The sequence below is a fragment of the Microcaecilia unicolor genome, chromosome 2 (assembly GCF_901765095.1).
Source record: "Microcaecilia unicolor chromosome 2, aMicUni1.1, whole genome shotgun sequence".
Lineage (NCBI taxonomy): Eukaryota > Metazoa > Chordata > Amphibia > Gymnophiona > Siphonopidae > Microcaecilia > Microcaecilia unicolor.
The window spans coordinates 574,521,498-574,533,648 of NC_044032.1; the positions used below are offsets into that span (position 1 = coordinate 574,521,498).

General features: G+C 44.2%; 1 protein-coding gene across 2 annotated transcripts in view; it reads left to right on the plus strand.

Moving 5' to 3' along the window:
- Positions 1-257: 257 nt before the first annotated feature.
- The window catches only part of LOC115461577 (long-chain-fatty-acid--CoA ligase 1-like), a 183,849-nt gene continuing 171,955 nt past the window's right edge, over positions 258-12,151 (plus strand). Inside the window, exon 1 of one of the 2 annotated variants that reach the window (XM_030191500.1) lies at positions 258-354. The gene's annotated coding sequence lies outside the window, so the exon portion shown is untranslated. The remainder of the gene's footprint in view (positions 355-12,151) is intronic. The other variant, XM_030191499.1, reaches the window with a different exon arrangement.

Here is a 12,151-nt window from a genome sequence, read left to right on the forward strand (position 1 = left end):
TCTTCTGAAAAACTGGATCCAGTTTGCAACCCTATCCCAGATCCACGGAATGGTCTGATCCACTACTGGTTTGCTCCCCATGACATGCATATATTTGTAGATCTGATTTTTTTTTTTTAATCACAAAGGTCTCTCTCTTGATAAGCAGAACTACGTATGCATGCATGCTAGGGAACAAAGCCAGGACGAGATCAACCTGCTGTGAAGGAGAGAACAACCCCTGGATACAGGGAGGCGGCGGCAGTGCGCAGGCGCGTGCATCCGGCAGCCGCATCTACTATAAATAGAGGCGTGCGGGAGCCGCTGGACTTTTATCGTTCTCTCCTCACGAGTGTATTTCTACTATCAAGGGAGGTAAGTGTTGAGTCGGATATGCCACCGGTGCCCGATCTATGGTGTCTCATCTCTCCGGGGTCGCTGTTTGCCTGCTGGTGGGGGGGAGCTGAGAGTGCCCTAAGCCTCTCTTGGTACAGGTGGTGGTGTTGATCCGGGCCGGGGTGCTGCACACACGTGTTCCATTTACTCCCTTGCTAACGATCCCTTTCTAGGGCTATTGTCACGCCTTCTCTTGTGCCGTGGTCGGTACGATGGTAGCCTGGGGCTCCCGGGGTTTTCCTCCCGCCCTCACCCTATAGGGAGAGCACCGGTGCGTGGATATATGTTAACTGGCTTTTGCTTTCGGTATGTGTAGCTCCCACGTCTAAAGTACAGTGGAGTGTGATAATCGACGAGAAGTAGAGTTTTGTCCTAGTGTGATCTCATCCTGTAAAAGGAGAATGTGACCTGGGGTTTATGTTAAAAGCCATAGATTTAACATTTTGCGGAGAAGATGGTGAGAAGGCTATTACTCTTGTATAAAAGTTACCTTCAAGTGTAAGCATAGACATTTGTAAGAAAAAAAAAAAAAAACCCCAAAAAATCCAGTTTTTACTATTGATCTAAAACTATCCTTGGTGGTTCTGGATAATAATGGGCAGCGACCCCGTAATTGGGAGACTCCCAGTCTGGAGGAGGTCAGGGACCCGCGGCTCTTCAGTAATGGTACTTTGGACTGTGTTTCCAAATAGCTAAGCCCTGAAAAGGTTCAGGTTAGGAAAAAGTGTCTGACCTGTCAGTTTATATTGGCTTCTTCTGTTCTAACGGTCTTTTGTGCTTCTGACCTTCTAGGACCTTGTTACTAGGTCTTGCACTTCCCACAACATTGTATCCACCTGTTGAGCACTTGCACTGCTTCCCTCTTGGCCCCACGTGCTCATTCTTTTTAAATGTCAATGAACGGAGTCAGTTGCAAAGCTGCTTTAGCTGCTGAGGGAAGTTAAACTGGCAACCTGGGTCTTTAAATCTAGTAGCTGTCTGCCTGGTAGGGCTGTCCTTGCTAAGAGTCCTCCCAGGTGTGCAGAGGTGTAGCCAGGTTTTGACATCAGGGGGAGCGGACTTTTATAAAATAGGCGCCAGTTGGTGTCAGCTAGACAGCAGTGGTTTTGGCAGGTAATGATTAATACAGGCTGTCTCTGTTGCATCCTGCCTACAAGGAAACAGGAAGTTACATCAGGAGATAGGACACAGAAGAGATCCTTGGACTGGTCAGAGCAGGCAACCTGTCTTCTTAACTACAAGTAAAAATATTAAAATTGTGATCACCTCAGGAACAGAACATATACTTCTTCCAGTGCTGGACACTTTGTTTAAATCAGATGGGCTCTACAGGATGTGGAGACCACTAGCCTTGAGCATTTTTGTTTTGTGTGACAAGGGCCACCAAAGGGTGCCCCTTGCCCCACAGCCTACTTTCAAATAGGGCCAGACACTTTGTGAAATAACACAAAACTCTGCAAAATGACACCCAACTTACAACACCATAATAGCCCTAAACCACCTATGAGAAAACGGTGCTACAAATATTATACTGGGCCCTAGAGCAGTGTTTCCCTAGGTGGTCCTGGATTACCCCCTTGCCATTCAGGTTTTCAGGCTATCCACAATGAATCTGCATGTAATGGAGGCAGTTTATGCAAATCAATTTCATGCATATTTATTGTGGATAGCCTGAAAACCTGACTGGCAAGGGGGTACGCTAGGTCCAACTTACAAAACACTGCCCTAGAATACCAAGCTTACCACACCATAACAGCTCTAACCCACCAATGTAAAGACAGTGCTATATATATTACACTGGACACTAGAGCACCAATATACCTATGGTTGGGAAACTAGAACATGCTACACTTACACATTCCTACATAGACACTACATGCTAGTAGAATCCTTCATCTCAGTCACACATATAGAACATGGACAGACCCTTATCTCATCTAATACAGAATAGGGAGCCACAAAAAAAACATGCAAAAGTTGAAATAGAGACCCCCCCCCCCTTCCACTCTGCCCAAGAAAGCCAGACTCAGTGCAATACAGGTAAAAGAGAAACAATGAATTTTCTCCTGTACTTTGCAAAATAAAATTAGAAAAAAGGAAAAAAATTACATTTTACAAAGCAGGTACATCTCAGTCCTTACAAAGTATTACATAAAAATATATTTTTTTCTTTTCTACCTTTGTTGTCTGGGAATTTAATTTTCTAATTGGATTGGTCCCTGTCTTTTTTTTTTTTTTTTTTTTTTTTTTTTTCCCCCCATGTTCCATGAGTCAGTCTTTACGCTAACTGCTGTTACCACATCCTCTGGCAAAGAGTTCCAGAGCTGGTGTTATAAAGATGGAATATACTGAATTTAAATGGAAGTAAAATTAAATTCAACTCTTCTTTCATTGGGGCATATGGAATCACATCTTAACTTCATCTGTTTTGTAGAAGTTTACATTGTAGATACACAAATGGATTATTCCGTTTTGAGGCATGTTTCAGGGACAACTGGTTTTATAAGTCAAAATAAAAATAAATATTTTGTTTCATGCAGATTTCTTCTGTTTAATCATAACTAAACAGGCTATAAGCCGTTAATGCAGTCCATTGGTTTTCTTATATTTTATTCCTGTGATGACATGTACTGTGCCAAAAATGAAAACTCTGGTCAGTAATAAAAGGAGCTCATTGCAAACACTATCATCCTTAAAAGGTTGTTTTGTTGCTGTACATGAGGAATTGTGATATTGAATAAATAAGTACACGTCTGTATCCCTAGTCATGCATCCAAAGTATATATAGTCCTTTCAAGAAAGTCAGTTAATCGTTTATTAGTGGAACTTAACCAGAGGCACGGTATGGTTGCATTTTCACTATGGTAATACTAGAACCCAACTAAGGAACAGGTTAGTCTTCACTGAACCAAACTTGCTGTAGCCCATCTGACAAGGTGGCTCTTAATGACACCTGATGCTGCCTGCCTATTAACTGATGTTGCCACTGATGCAGTCGGCCGTGGCATCACTATTCAATAGTTACTGATGCTCTGATGTGGACTTATCTATGAATGTGTTTTGACAACTTCTGATCACCAGTGCCACCTTGTGACCATTGCTGGTATTGCAGCTATTGCTCTCTTCAGACAAATAATCATCATTGAAATATTTCTGTCTTAGTAATAACTTATTAGAGTAGTTCTCAGCTTCTCTGTACAGTGAGGCTCTTCTGTAAGTCCCTACTGGTTATGGCTGAATGAACTTGCCTTCAATCTGTTCAGAACTCTGCTGCACGTCTTATATTCCGCCTGAACCGATATACTCGTATCACCCCTCTTCTCAGGTCACTTCACTGGCTTCCAATCAGATACCGCATACAGTTCAAGCTTCTCCTTCTTACCTACAAATGCACTGTCTGAAGCCCCTCATTACCTCTCTACCCTCATTTCCCCTTACGTTCCCGCCCGTAACCTCTGCTCACAGGACAAATCCCTCCTCTCAGTACCCTGCTCCGCTCATTCTGCGTCGCCTCACCCTGTGCTTGGAATAAACTTCCTGAGCCCTTACGCCAAGCCCCCTCCCTACCCATCTTCAAATCCTTGCTCAAAGCCCACTTCGTCAATGTTGCTTTCGGCACCTAACCTTTATACCTTTCAGGAAATCTAGACTGCCCCTATTTGACTGACTGTACATTTGTCCTTTAGATTGTAAGCTCCTTTGAGCAGGGACTGTCCTATGTTAAATTGTACAGCGCTGCATAACCCGAGTAGCGCTTTAGAAATGTCAAGTAGTAGTAGTGGTCTGACTAACGCTGCCACTCACTTCTGAGGTGGAGATCATGAAAAAGCATGAGGGTATGTTTAGATCTGTAAAGACTTTCTTGCCACCTTTCTTGGTGTGCTTATCCTGTCACTGCTGGATTATTATTCTTTGGATCCTCTGTAGCCCTGAAACGCCTGGTCTCTCCTGGGACTAAGCATACAGCTAGCTATCTGTCAGACCTGCTGACTGGAAGGTCTTTTGGGCCATGTGTCAAGAGGTAAGGTTATATCATGCTCTGGAAGTCTGCTGTTCAAAGTTTAAAAACGAGCAATCTTCTGACATACCTGAAGCTAAAAGGTGTTTGCAGCCAAGTAATTTGAGCCGCAGCTCTCCACTCTAGTTAGTTGTATGTCTATGCACTTCTTTGTCTGCTTACTCTATTCTACATTCATAGTCTGGATAATCTAACCCTGGCAACAATAGCCTTCCCTCCCTCCATCCCACTGTTGTTGGCTAACAACAATAAATTTTAATCCTTTGGACATACAGGTCTTTAACACTAAACCATACTGGTTTCTGGTCTTTACCCTGAATAGCCAGCCAGCAGCCCAGTAGAATATCTCCTGTTGGTTCATATTCAGCTGTTGTAATCATGCCTTCCAGCTATCTTTACATAGCTAATTATGCCCTGTTCCAGTACTTTTCGGTCTTTGTGGCTGTGACCCCCCCCCCCCCCAAGACTTCAACCAAATAAAATTGACCCTCTTCCCCAATGGTACAGAGTAATGGTGCACCAAGGGAAAGCCGATCCAAACCATTACCCCAAATGCAATTTTGTGACCCCATTTGGGATCCTGACCCACAGTTTGGGGAAACTACTCTACTCTGTGACTAAGTACTTCAGCAAAGTCTGAAATTTGCATGGAAGGATCATGGTTAAACTTGACCAGAGGGAAATTAGTACTGATTGGCCAATGGTACTAGCCTTGGTGGCTGCTTTTATTCCTGAATTTAACATTACACTAACTGGGTTGCAGCAACTTATTGCCAAGGGCAAAGGGTCCTCTGTAATAGGGGAGTGCTGTGACATAGCACCTCTTCTTCCTGTATAGTTGTCTCATTTTTAGCTGTTTGATCTAGCATTGGTCTGTATACTGGAAAATCCAGCTAGTAGGGGTTTTTGGTTAATGGATTGTGATTCTTATGCAACTATGGGCTTTGCAAATTCAGATAAGTGAACCATGTCTGGTATCAACAGTACAATTCTGTTAACTACATGAAATAGTAAAACAATAAAAGGGGTCAGAAAATGCCCTTATAGCATGCTCATTAAATCAGCATGTAAGGTTAGTACAACTAAAAGCAACAGTAAAGGTTAGCACTGAAGTTATTTTATTTTTTAACCATATATAGAGGCCACAAACTATGTACTAAACAAGTTAACTTAGCACAGTAATGTAATTCAAGTTTCACAGAGAAGGTAGTGAATGCCTGGAGTGCTCTACTGCAAGATGTGGTAGAGAGAAACATAAATGTGTGGATAAATACAAAGGAATCCTGTATGGAAAGAATGGAACCAAATTTGGCAGTGCTTAGATGACAAGGCCAGTGCTGGGCAGACTGGCCCTGATCATAGCTGGACAAATTTGGGTGGGCTGGACTCGCTGGAGAACAGGGCCAGTGCCAGGCAGACTTCAACAGTCTGCCATGAAAATGGCTAGGACAAATCAAAATAAAGGCATATATAGCATTATGCCTTTATAGTCATTGGTGTTTAACTGCTTATTTTGGGCAGACTGGATAAACTGTACAGGTCTTAATCTATCACCTGCTAACTGTCACCAAGTTGAAACTTGCTCCAAGTGACCATGTAAATGGCTCTGGACTGTGTAGCTTTTAAACTAAAATGGTGGGGGAAGGAGAGCTGACAGGGGCACATGGTTCACTGTAAAGTATTCTTGAAGGATACTAGTCAAAAACAGGACATCTGGGGAATCCCAATAGAGGTTTCAATAATGGTGAAAAAGCCAGGCGTGTTGGAGCAGAGTTAAAGGATGTACATGATCCTTGTCAACTTCTAAGCAGCTGCACACCACTCTAACTCTCATCCACTCTCTCATTACCTCTCGCCTTGACTACTGCAACCTACTCCTCACCGGCCTCCCACTTAGCCATCTATCCCCCCTTCAGTCCATCCATAACTCGGCCGCACGTCTTATCTTCCGCCTCAACCGATATACTCATATCACCCCTCTCCTCAAGTCACTTCACTGGCTTCCGATCAGATACCGCATACAGTTCAAGCTTCTCCTACTCACCTACAAATGCACTCGATCTGCAGCCCCTCCTTATCTCTCTACTCTCATATCCCCTTATGTCCCCACCCGTAACCTCCGCTCTCTTGACAAATCCCTCCTTTCAGTACCCTTCTCCACCACCGTCAACTCTAGGCTTCGCCCTTTCTGCCTCGCTTCACCCCATGCTTGGAACAAACTCCCTGAGCCCATATGCCAGGCCCCCTCCCTACCCATCTTCAAATCATTGCTCAAAGCCCACCTCTTCAATGTCGCCTTTGGCACCTAATCACTACACCTTTTCTCAGGAAATCTAAACTACCCCAACTTGACATTTCGTCCTTTAGATTGTAAGCTCTTCTGAGCAGGGACTGTCCTTATTTGTTAATTTGTACAGCGCTGCGTAACCCTAGTAGTGCTCTAGAAATGTATAGTAGTAGTATATTACAGTTGGGGGGGGGTGCTATTTGTTGTAGGTGTTTTGTTTGACTCATTCTGTATGAAATAGCAGCATGAATTCCATGTGTGAAGGGAAGGAATACTCTTGTAGAGCTGTACTACCATCTGCCAGGACAGAACAGACAGATGAAATATTTACAGAAATTAGGAAAGCTGGCGAATTGGGTAACAGTATAATGGGCAATTTCATTTACCCTAATACTGACTGAATGTTACATAGGGGAGTGCTAGGGAGGTAAAAGTCCTAGAAGTAGTAAATTCTGCTTGGAGCAACTGGTCCAGGAACCAACAATAGGGGGAGCTATTTTAGATCTAGTCCTTAGTAGATGGGGCAAAACACAGGCACTAGAGGCCAATAGTGCCATACTAGCACCTGTGTTTGCTCCCGCCAATGATTAGAGCCAGTGAGCACGTGGAATAATGCGCTTGCCAGCTCTGAATGCTTATTGCATGCAAACAAGGTCTCCTGCATTCGTCCCTCATGATCAGTGGGCAGAATGCCAAACAAGGGTGCTGCTACCACTGCAAATCTTATGCCAGCTCGGAACTGGCATTAAGGTTTGCTATATAAGTACATAAGTATTGCCATACTGGGAAAGACCAAAGGTCCATCAAGCCCAGCATCCCGTTTCCAACAGTGGCCAATCCAGGTCACAAATACCTGGCAAGATCCCAAAAAAGTACAAAACATTTTATACTGCTTACCCCAGAAATAGTGGATTTTCCCCAAGTCCATTTAATAATGGTCTATGAACTTTTCCTTTAGGAAACCGTCCAAACCTTTTTTAAACTCCGCTAAGCTAACTGCATTTACCACATTCTCTGGCAACGAATTCCAGAGTTTAATTACATGTTGAGTGAAGAAACAATTCTCCAATTTGTTTTAAATTTACTACATTGTAGCTTCATCACATGCCCCCTAGTCCTAGTATTTTTGGAAAGCGTGAACAGATGCTTCACATCTACCCGTTCAACTCCTCATTAGTTTATAGACCTCGACTAGTGGAGCCACCTAGGAAGGCTCTCGTAAGTGAGTTTTCCTCTGCCCTGCCCTCCATGTCCAGCGATTTTCCTTCCATCCCCTCAGTGTCCTGTGTATGTGAGAGGTGCTAGGAGTCCCTGTGACAGTGGAGGGTCAGTCGCTCCTTATAGCCAGTTAAGTGTGTGTGTGTGCGTGCAGGATTCTTTCCTCCCCTCCATGTCCCGTGTGTGTGTCTGATTAAAACGGGCAAGATTTTTTTTATTTCTGAAATGTTGAGGGGAGTGTGTGTGTGTGTGTGTGTGAGAGAGATGGATGGAATAGGATAGTGTTGTGATATTAGTACTGTAATTAATGGGTCTTGTTGCCAGTTTTGTCTGTGAGTGCGGAGAGGGAGCCCAGTATTGCACTTTAAGGAGTCCCGGGTCCCTGGCCCCAGGAGCTAAGCCACAACTCCCCTGCTAATCACTCACTGTTGTGACTGTCATAGCCCCACAGATGTGACATCCTCTGTACTGGTAAATGTGTGGCCCCTGCTCGCTGTCTGTATCAGCCCTCTAGTTCCTTCTGGGGCTTTTTCTGGGCTCCCCCTGCCTCTATCTCCCTCTGATCGCAGCAGGTGGGTTTGGCTCCTGGAGCTCAGCCTGCTCAGGGGCGGAGAGAGAAGCACATGAATCCTGTATCCCTCCTCTATCACCTTTTTCCCAACCCCTCCAACCCTAGCCAGCTAGACCCAGCGCCTGCGGCCAGAGCCGTCTAGATTCCTGTCCCTGCAGCTGCGGTCCAGACCCGCTGATCCCCCCCCCCCCCCCCAATCACATCACCAGCTTTCTTCGCCAAGGCAACAGATTCAAAGAACCCCCTCCTAACGATATTCTGTTACATTCCTTTGCAACTGCATCCCTTTGAAGGCTCTCGTGCTCGCTCGCGTTCTCTCCGCTGCCCGGGCGTTCTGGATTTCTGTAGTGGCGCTGTTACGACCTGCCTCTAACCACATCGGGAGTGATCTTGACGTGCTACACATGCGCAGACTGTTCTGCGCGAACGCTGCCCGGCCATTCTGGATTTGTGTAGTGGCGCTGGTCCGTCCTGCCTCTAACCACCACGTCAGGAGTGATCTGTGACGAGCTGTTCTGCGCATGTGCAGCACGTCGGTCACTCTCTTTATATAGTAGGATCATATCTCCCCTCAGCCACCTTTTCTCCAAGCTGAAGAGCCCTAGCCGCTTTAGCCTTTGCTCATAGGGAAGTCATCCCATCCCCTTTATCACTTTCGTCACCCTTCTCTGCACCTTTTCTAATTCCACTATATCTTTTTTTTGAGATGCGGCGACCAGAATTGAACACAATATTCGCGGTGCGGTCGCACCATGGAGTGATACAAAGGCATTATAACATCCTCATTTTTGTTTTCCATTCCTTTCCTAATACCCAACATTCTATTTGCTTTCTTAGCTGCAGCAGCACACTGAGCAGAGGTTTCAACATATCATTGACACCTAGATCCCTTTCTTGGTCCATGACTCATAATGTGGAACCTTGCATGACATAGCTATAATTCGGGTTCCTCTTTCCCACATGCATCACTTTGCACTTGCTCACATTAAACGTCATCTGCCATTTAGATGCCCAGTCTCGTAAGGTCCGCTTGTAATTTTTCACAATCATCCTGCGATTTAATGACTTTGAATAGCTTTGTGTCGTCAGCAAATTTAATTACCTCAATAGTTACTCCCATCTGTAGGTGGAGCTGAGTTCGATTCCCACTTCAGGCACAGGCAGCTCCTTGTGACTCTGGGCAAGTCACTTAACCCTCCATTGCCCCAGGTACAAATAAGTACCTGTATACAATATGTAAGCCGCATTGAGCCTGCCATGAGTGGGAAAGCGCAAGGTACAAATGTAACAAAAAATTATAAAGAAAAATAAATTTATAAATGTTAAAAAAGCAGTGGTCCCAGCAGAGAGCCCTGGGGAACCCCACTAACTACCCTTCTCCATTGAGAATACTGACCATTTAACCCTACTGTTTTCTATCTTTTAACCAGTTTTTAATTCACAAGAGAACACTACCTCCTATCCCATGACTCTCCAATTTCCTCTGGAGTCTTTCATGAGGCACTTTGTCAAACGCCTTCTGAAAATCCAGATATCAACTGGCTCCCCTTTATCCACATGTTTGTTCACCCCTTCAAAGAAATGTACTAGATTGGTGAAGCAAGATTTCCCTTCACTAAATCCATGATGAGTTTTTCATTAATCCATGCTTTTGAATAAGAACAAAAATAGTCTACCATTTTGCCTTGATTTAGATTGTAAGCTGTCAAGCAGGGACTGTCTTCATGTTCAAATATACAATGCTGCATACATCCAGTACCACTAGAAATGATTAGTATTGCAGTTTTATGGCTAATCTTTCAGCTACTACTTTTGAGCCAAAGTGTCCTCCTTTTCCTTGTCACAGTGCCTAGCCACCTGCCTGGGGTTACCCCACAGCCACTTAGTGGCCTAGTAGTTAGGGTGGTGGACTTTGGTCCTGGGGAACTGAGTTTAATTCCCACTTCAGGCACAGGCAGCTCCTTGTGACTCTGGGCAAGTCACTTAACCCTCCATTGCCCCAGGTACAAATAAGTACCTGTATACAATATGTAAGCTGCATTGAGCCTGCCATGAGTGGGAAAGCGCGGTGTACAAATATAATAAAAATAAAATATCCCAACATAGCTCAGGTCTGCCTGCGCATTCTGCTCATACCTAGCACCCTCCTCCCACTGACTGGGTCACAACTTTCTCTGGGCAAGTCCCCTGCTATCATACTATCTCCAGTGACTTCTAGGTTGCTGGAGCCAGACTCCCAGTGGTCCCACAGTTCCCAGAAAGCGTGCACAAACCACCAGGATTCTGTATCGATCCAGGCAAACAGGGTGAACAAACAATTCTCTTCAATGTTTAAAAAAACAAAGTGGAACTGGCAAACAGGTAACTGAAATATGGATCAATTATAACACTAAACACTTTAATACTTCCTAGAAAGTACATGGAGAGATCGGGGCATATACCTGTTCACAGAGCTTCAGCAAAGAGATTCTCTTCTCCCAGGCTGAAACTGATGCAACAGCAGCATCTGCTGGGTAATTTCAAACTCCAGGCCAATCAGAGCCCAGAACAATCTATTTTCAAATTAAAAATAAAAATAAACCTGTTACATCAGTACAGGCACTTCCTATTATTTGTGTGCCAAAGAAATCAGTCCTCTGTAACAGCTTTTAAGCATGCACCCTCTGCTGGCTAAACAGGAGAAATACTTTTCAGACATATTTAAGACAGAGAAAATATCCAATACATTTTACAGGCTTGAGACGCACTTTCTTTACACTTTTAACTCATTTCAGACTTGCCTACTGATTTTCAACTTCCCATCCAGACAGCACTTCCTTGAAGTAATCCCTTGCTCTGAGGTGCCTTACCAAAGGGGCACATTTGTGCATCCCTTCGGGTAGCCTTGTGCGTGGCTTGTTAGAGTAGGGTAGCTCCCTGGTCCTTCATCTGCCCTGGACAGTTTGTAAATGAGTTTTATACCATGCTGCGTCAAATGAACTTTGTTGCTTGATCTGTGCACTGGAGGTTGCATGTTTGATCCCTATTATCTCTCGTAGGACTAGTCGCTCAGTCCCTGCCCATACAACCTTGTTCCGTTGAGCTTCTTACACTCGTGCAAGGCACTTCTCCAAATGCCACTTAAGCACCTTAAATTTTATTTAGTTAGGTGTCCATCTCCTACCTCCGTTTCAATTGGATATGTAAATGCTAGGTCAAATGGTCAATAAAACTGATAACAGGGGCTGATTGATGGGAGAAACAATTTGGGTTGTTTATGCTTTCTGAAATGTGGTTTCATTCAACAGAAGATCCATTTACTCAATGCTTTGTTCCCCAGCTTACAAGGTCCAAACTAGAGCTAAACAGAGGGGGTGGAATTTGCCATCATTTATAAGGCCTTCAAAGTAGAAGTATTGTCGCAACTGAACGCTTCTGCTCTTGCTATTTTTGCCTGCAAATTGAGCAATCCTGCATTGCTGGAGCCCTTATTCCTTCTGTTCTATTGCCCTCCAAGAAGCTTGTCTGTCTTGTTGAATTTATTTATTGTATTTGTACCCCACATTTTCCCACCTTTTTGCAAGCTAAAACAGAGTGTAGCTATAACGTCACATGATTTAAAAGCAGTCAATCTAAGCAGAGGTGAAAGAGGATTTAGATGGAAGGTGTTAGGTAGGTCGTGTGAGAGGTGTGTTTGGGTGGT